Source organism: Perognathus longimembris, chromosome 28 (assembly GCF_023159225.1).
Source record: "Perognathus longimembris pacificus isolate PPM17 chromosome 28, ASM2315922v1, whole genome shotgun sequence".
Taxonomy (NCBI): domain Eukaryota; kingdom Metazoa; phylum Chordata; class Mammalia; order Rodentia; family Heteromyidae; genus Perognathus; species Perognathus longimembris.
Genome location: NC_063188.1, coordinates 25,085,808 through 25,094,134, shown reverse-complemented (window position 1 = coordinate 25,094,134; position 8,327 = coordinate 25,085,808).

Here is an 8,327-nt window from a genome sequence, read left to right as displayed (position 1 = left end):
CCTCTCCTCTCACCAGCCGACACTTGTCGCAGTAGTGTCGTAAAAATTTCCGGGAAGTCCCTCAGGCTAAAATGCTTCGGTCTCCCAAGAGCCCGCGGAAGTTCTACCTGTTGGCTGTTTTAGTTGTGACAGCTTTAACTTCTAAATTATGTATACGCTTATGAATAGTTATGTTTATGTAAATGTGAAAACTGATATAACAAAGGGCTGGCTATACATTACGTGCTATAGGTGTGCCACCTATCTCTGATTTTTTTTGAGTGGGGGGGTGTTGGTCTTAGGCCTTGAACTCAGGGCCTTGAACTTTTCTGCTTAAGGGTAGCTCTCTACCACTTTGAGCTATAGTGTCATTTCTAGGGTTTGGGGGGGGAGTTGCCAGTTAATTGGAGATAAGAGTCTCATACACTATCCTGTCTGGACTGGCTTCTAACTGCAATCCTCAGATCTCAACCTCTTGAGGAGCTAGGATTACAGGCATGAGCCACTAGCTCCTGGCTTCCACATAAATTTTATTGAAAAATTCAAAATATAGTATTAATACTTGAGCATAATATTTGTGATACAAGTCTCCTAGTGAAAAGAATGACATTCTTAATGGAAGGGATAAAACTATCCTTAGTAAGGTTCAAATTAAACGTTCTCCATCAGCAAATTCACTTATAAAATTTTCTCTGTAATAAGATTTATTTATTTTATATTTGAAATCGTTTTCACAGAGTCCAATGCTGCCACATACTTCTTTTTTATTTATGGTTATTATATTATTATTATTATTATTATTATTATTAGCCAGTCCTGGGGCTTGGACTCAGGGTCTGAGCACTGTCCCTGGCTTATTTTTGCTCAAGGCTCTACCACTTGAGCCACAGCACCACTTCTGGCCTTTTCTATATATGGTGCTGGGGAATCAAACCCAGGGCTTTATGCATACCAGGTGAGCACTCTACCGCTAGGCCATAGTCCCAGTCCCCCCACATACTTCTTTCTCTCTCTCTCTCTCTCTCCACACACATATACACACACTACTTGTGGCTTGAACTCTGGGACTGAGCGCTGTCTCTGAGCTTCTTCTTGCTCAAGGTAAGCAAGTGCTCTACCACTTGAGCCACAGCGCCATTTCTAGCTTTTTTGAGTAGTTTCATTGTAGATAAAAGTCTCACAGGAGGAAGTGGCACTGTGGCTCAAGTGGTAGAGTGCTAGCCTTGAGCAAAAAGAAGCCAGAGACAGTGCTCAGGCCCTGAGTTCAAGCCCCAGGATGGCAAAAAAAAATTATGGGCTGGGGATATGGCCTAGTGGCAAGAGTGCTTGCCTTGTATACATGAAGCCCTGGGTTCAATTCCCCAGCACCACATATATAGAAAACGGCCAGAAGGGGTGCTGTGGCTCAGTGCCAGAGTGCTAGCCTTGAGCAAAAAGAAGTCAAGGACAGTGCTCAGGCCCTGAGTCCAAGCCCAGGACTGGCAAAAAAAAAAAAAAAAAAAAAACAACAAGAGTCTCACAGGGGGAGAGGGGTTGTGTGGCTCAAGTAATAGAATGCTAGCCTTGAGCAAAAGAAACTCAGAGACAGTACCCAGATCCTGAGATCAAGCCCCAGGACTGGCAAAAAAAAAAAAAAAACAACTCACAGTTTCCTGCCCAGCCTGGCTTCAAACCACAGACCCTCAGATCTCAGCTTCCTGAGTAGCTAGGATTACAGATGTAAGCCACTAGCACCCACCTGCTATATACTTCTATCAGTCCATAAGCATATGTTGTTTTTTGTCTTGTTTTTGTTGTTGTTGCTTTACTTTTTTTTTGCTAGTCCTGGAGCTTGAACTTGGAGTCTGAGCACTGTCCCTGGCTTCTTTTTGCTCAAGGCTAGCACTCTACCACTTAAGCATAGTGCCACTTCTGGCTTTTTCTCTTTATGTGGTACTGAGGAATTGAACCTAATAAACTACTCAGAAACCAGAAGTGGAGCTGTGGCTCAAAGTTACAGAGTGCTAGACTTGAGCAAAAGAGCTCAAGGACAGTGCCAAGGCCCTGAGTTCAAGGACCATGACAGACAAAAATAGAGAAAAGAATTATATTACATAACTCTTTCTCCTCCTCCCCCCCTTTTTTTTTTGCGAGTCCTGGGGCTCGAACTCAGAGTCTGGACACTGTTCTAGAGTTATTATTTTCAAGTTGGCATTCTACTACTTTGACCCAGAGCCCTACTTCTGGCTTTTAAAAGTGGTTAATTGGAGATAAGAATCTCATAGATGTTCCTGATCAGGCTGGCTTTGAACCACAGTCCTTAGATCTCAGCCTCCTCAGAATCTATGGATGACAGGTATGAGCCACCAGTGCCCAGCAGGATTAGCCATGTAATCAGGAAAATAATTACCCTATTTTTCCCTTAATTTAACATACCTACAAAGTCCCATTTACCTTATAAAGTAACAAATTCACAGGTTCTGAAATGAATTCCCACATAGGGATTGAGGGGACATTATTTGACTTTTGATACCATGCCTTTATTTCCCATCTAGAAATTCAGCAGATTCCTATATTAAATGCCTTAACTCCAAACTTTTATATTCCCACCCTCTATGTCCTAAGAGCTGTAAATAGGTAGCAAATTACTACTTTGTCACCCGGAGAAAACACTGTGGTCTCTGTTGAATCCTGTGAATTTCTGGGCTCCATCTGAGGTTTGGGAGTCAAGAGAGACCTTGATTGTACTTTCTGTTGTCTTTTGGTTGCCATTTGTATTAAATTTTATCAACAAAAGTAGGAATGCAAGAAAATACGCCTTCTGCTTTCTTTGGATAATAGAACTACAAGCAATCACATGACCCTGGAAATCATAGTTTATTTGTTATTTTCTTCTGACCCAGTTCAGACATATCAGCATAAACCCTGCATTTTCTGTGAAGGATTTTCTGCCATTTACTAGTCTTAGATCCCCATACTTCCACACAGCTCTCCCTTTCAGGAGAATTAGCTTTGCTCGCTTACTCGGGCAGTCTACCACTTGTGCCATACCTCAAACTTCTGGCTTTTTTGTTATTTAACTGAAGAAAGGCTCACAAATTTGTCTGCCCAGACTAGCTTTGAGCCTTGACTCTCAGATCTGAGTCTCCTGAGTAGCTAGGATTACTGTCACTAGCAAACAACATCAGGTAAGTCTTCTTTTTTTTTTCCCTTCCAGTCCTGGGACTTGAGCTCAGGACCTGGGCACTGTCCCTGAAGGCTGAGCCACAGTGCCACTTCTGGCTTTTTCTGTGTATGTGGTGCTGAGGAATCCGGGACTTCATGTGTGCTAGGCCAGCACTCTACCGCTAAAGCACATTCCCAGACCTCAGGTAAGACTTCTAAGTTGCGGGGGCAGTGGGGGGGGGGGGAAGAAGGAGATGGGGAGGCAAAGGGAGGAGGGAGACAGCGTCACTGTGAAGAGGGTATTTCTACAAAATGTCAAGGTGAGATGAGGGTAGGAGCAATGCTTTGCAAACGGTGTTATATTTTAGGATGTTCTAGTCCTACTGGTTTGGGAAACAATTTTCTGTGTTACTACTTGCTATGACAATCTTGCTTTGGATGAGCACTGTGATGGCGCAGTGTTCCGATGATGCCATTGCATTCTGTTGCTAGAGATACCTTTAGTCAACAGGTGCCGTGGGCCTTCTCAACCACTTTGGTTCGTGATTGCTGGTTGCCTTGAACATTTGGGACAAAGAAGAGGAAGAAAGGTGATTTCAAAACCCAGATGCCTTCAGGAGGTTGACGGAGATTTGTGAGTTGGTGGCCAGCCATGGCTACTGATAGAGATTGTCTCCAAATTCAAACAAAAATAGATAAGATTACAACTAACTTAAATATATTCGTAGGTTACAAGTTAAGTGTTTAGATCCAATCCAGGCGCCTTTAAGGCCCTTTTGTACCTTCTGAGTAGATTTGATTTTTTTTTTTGCCAGTCCTGGGGCTTGGACTCAGGGCCTGAGCACTGTCCCTGGCTTCTTTCTGCTCAAGGCTAGCACTCTACTACTTGAGACACAGCGCCACTTCTGGCATTTTCTATATATGTGGTGATGAGGAATAGAACCCAAGGCTTCATCAAATCTGGGGCTGGGAATATGGCCTAGTGGCAAGAGTGCTTGCCTAGTATACATGAAGCCTTGGGCTCGATTCCGCATCACCATATATATAGAAAGCGGCCAGAAGAGGCGCTGTGGCTCAAGTGTCAGAGTGCTAGCCTTGAGCAGAAAGAGGTCAGGGACAGCCTCAGCTCAGGCTCTGAGTCCAAGGCCCAGGACTGGCCAAAAAAAAAAAAAAAAAAGGGACAAAGGTTAACTAATGTGGGTAGATTTGATTTTTCTCTCATGCTCTAACTCACTAAGCTGCCTAAATTCCCCAGCCCTGGATTTGAGAGCACCTAATCAACTTCACCCCCCCCCTCGCTTTTCCAAGCTGATGGCTCCCCAGTAAAGCTCTCTACTTCTCGAGAATATAATGCTGTTTTATACACTTCCGAATTCTTCTCTCTCAAGCTTCACTTTCCTCTGTTTTATGACAACATTGAAATAGACTCAAGATCCCTAACCCACTGGTATCTATACAACTCTTCTCAAAGTTATTAAACCAAACACTAATCTAGGCTGCATTGTGAAGAAATTCAATAGTTAATGTATTTTGTGGCACTAAGGATACCGAAGGTCTCACACCTAAGATCTATATACCGACTTAACCCATTTAGCAGATTTAAGTTTTCAAATGAGGTGATTTTAAGAGAGGGAAGTTATCCTGGGTGGGTCTGGACTAATCACATAAAACCTTCAAGTGGACCAAATTTTCCTGGATATTCTAAGTATGAGAATTCAATGTGAGAGAAATTCTCTGTTGCCAACCTAGATGATCACTAGGCAAGGGATGTAAATGATCTCTCAGAAGTGAGTGGTCCCCATTTGACAGCTAGCACTGAAACAGAGACATCAGTCCTAGAACTGCACAGAACAGGTCTTTCTCTACAATTTGTGTTAATTATGTTAAGTGATGATAAGAAAATCATGGTGTTTGCTTTTACAGTCCTGTTTTTACTAATTTCACCTGTGTCTACTTACTAGCTGACAAGTTTCTACATGTGGAGAAAATTTTTAAAATTTCTTTTTGTATCCCCGTCTCACCATAGACATAATCTAATGTGATGAGGGAGATTTAACTGATATGTGGGAGTTAATACAAGATATAAATAATTGGCCATAAAAATACTGGTTGCTAGGCAACGCCAAGTGTAAACAAATTGCTGTCTCTAGTGTAAATAAATTTCTGCCTATCTGAAAATTGCCAAACATCTTCATTCAAATGGATGTCTTATGTACTCAGCAAGTACCACTTCAATTGTTTTGGGGGTTTTGTTGTTGTTGTTTTTTGGTGGGAATCCTAGAGGCTTGAAAACACAGATTGAGGGGTGTTATCTGAGGTTTTTTTGTTGAAGGCTAGTGCTCTACCACTTGAGCCACACCTCCACATCTGGTTTTTTTTTTTGTTTTTTTTTTTTTGGAGATAAGTTTCCTGTCTCAGTTGGTTTCAAACCGTCATCCTCAGGTCTCAGCCTGCTAAGTAGCTCTCATTACAGGCTTGAGCCACAGGTGCCTGGCCTCACTTAAAATTTTGTCTCTCATCTGTAATCATCACTATCAGAAGGCTGAGAGAGGCTGAGATCTGAGTATTGCAGTTCAAAGCCAGCCTGGGCAGGAAAAATCTGTGAGACTCTTATGTCCAGTTAATCACCAAAAAGCTGTAAGTGGACCCATGGTTCAAGTGGTAAAGTCCTAGCCTTGTGCAAAAACTCTCAGGGAAAGCACCCAGGCTCCGAGTTCAAGTACCAGCACTGTACTGTGTGTGCACACACGCACACATGTACACAAAATGTTTCTCAAAGTTTCCCAGTATGGCCTAGTGGCAAGAGAGCTTGCCTCATATACATGAAGCCCTGGGTTCAATTCCCCAGTACCACATATATGGAAAACGGCCAGAATTGGCGCTGTGGCTCAAGTGGCAGAGTGCTACCCTTGAGCAAAAGGAAGCCCGGGACAGTGCTCAGGCCAAGTCCAAGGCCCAGGACTGGCAAAAAAAAAAAGAAAGGTTTCCCATCGCACTTGGTTCCCTAATTTCCCACCCCCCCACTCCCCACCCTGGGTTGTGGGGCTCGAACTCCAGACCTGGTGTAATAGGCCCCTCTACCATAGCTTACCTATGCTTACCATGCTTCTTTCCTAAGCAACACTAGGCCCATTTAGCTAGGGCAGTAAATAATTAGTCCCTACCTCCATTTACCTTGAGATAGAACTAATTTGGAGAAACTATAGCCATATAAGGCAGCAAGATCCCCTAAACCTTACAGGCCATATAGGTTACCTGAGTTGGCACTCCTTTGGGGCAGCTATTAACCTTATAAGGCAACAAGATCTCCCAAACCACAGACTCTATAAAGGTCACCTAACACAGTAGCCGGCACTTCTCACTTATCCCTTGTGAGAAGGGGTCTTGCCGGTCCCTTTGCTGACAATAAACCTTTCCTTTATTCTTTTGTACCTGGATGTCTGCTTGGCTTCTGGCAATGTCTAATATGTTCTAACACCTGGGCACTGTCCCTGAGCTCTTTTGCTCAAGACTAGTACGCTACTACTTTGAGCCGCAGCTACACTTCCAGTTTTCTGGTGGTTAATTGGAGATAAGAGTCTTGTAGACTTTCTGGTCCAGGCTGGCTTATGGGTGATCATCTTTAGAGCTCAACTTCCTGAGTAGCTAGGATTCCAGGGGTGAGCCACCAGCACCCAGCTTCTATCCCCTAATTTCAAATCCCCATTTACCTTAGGGCTTAGAGCTCCAGCTATTGCTAACTGCTTTTGTTCTCTTTTGCCCACATTGAAAAGTTTGCAAAGTCTTCCTCATACACCCCTTCCCCTGCTTTTCTGGCATTGCCCAGTGTAGTATTTCTCACATAGAGAATGGAGTTGGAATCTCCTAGCCTTTCTCCTAGGATCAATCTCTGATTAGTGTAGTTCTCATGATGTTACTTCTCTGCTCCAATGCCTGCGAAGGAATCCATTAACTTGGCGTTGAAGACTCTCTAGGACTTCAGTCAAACCTACTTTTCTCATGATTTCTGCAGATCTTAAATGTGTATTTTGCCTACTTGTTGGATTATTTTTGATTGATCTTGAAGAATTATTTCTTTCAAACTGTTATTGCTTTTGCAGGTCCACGTACTAATCGTGACTTTTCCTGCTATTTCAACTTTTCCACGTGCATCTTACTTTTACTTGATCTACTGTCCTTCCAATTGTGTGCAGTTGGATATTCTCATACCTTGGACTCTTCGGAGCCACTTGGCTTGTTGAACTGCTAAAGGGAAATGTGGTTTCAGAGTCAAATTGTGAGTGTCTGGAGATTTTTAAAAACTATTCTGTTTGCATGAAGCTGTCATTGTCTCCCCCAGGACACCCAACACCATTTTATTCCATTTTTGGGGTGATCACTGGCCTAAATGTTGGAATAGAAATCCTCACATTCATTCCATAGGAAAGGGACCTAGAGCCTCTTTCATTGTCAAGGCTCATTTTTTTCGTTAGCTTTTACATAATTTCAACCACTCACACACATGCACTTCCAGTATTGCTATGTCCACAGAGTTTCTGCTTTTGGGAAACAGACTTGGTTAGACCCACTCCTCCTTCTATTCACTTTTACTTCCAGTCTTCTTTTTTTTTCCTCTTCCTTCCCTCACCCTAGTGGCAGTGCCTTTTTTTTATTATTTTAATAAAAATAATCTTGTCTTCAAAGGATAAAGAAAGGAAAAAAAAAAAGCTGGGTGGGGTGATGCACACCTGTAATCCCAGCAGGAAGATGGAGTTTGACACCAGGTTGTCTGAACAAACAAATCCCTCCCTCCAAAAACAAGTCTGTCTCTGTTTCTCTCCGTGTCTCTCCTTCTGTCTCTGTCTTTTTCTCTCACACATATACACCAGCATACACAAACACACACATCCACAAACACATAGACCAAAAAAAAAAAAAAAAAGGGAAAAGGAGGGGGAGCAGGAAAGTTCCCAGGGTTCCTGTGAGTGTTGCTAAGTGCAAACGGAGCCCTTTCCCTCGCTAAATTCTTGTGAATTCGAGGCTTTCCTTTTCCTCAGGCTTCCTGGTCACCCCTGGACTATGCCCAGCGCGACTCCCAGCTTCCTTTGCTAGGATTTAATGACATAAGCAACTTTCGCTCCCCCCCCCGCCCTGGTGTTGGTATAGCCTGTCCGGAGAGAGGCGTTTCACACACCCCTCCCTTTCCTTTCAGCTTGGTTCAGCCC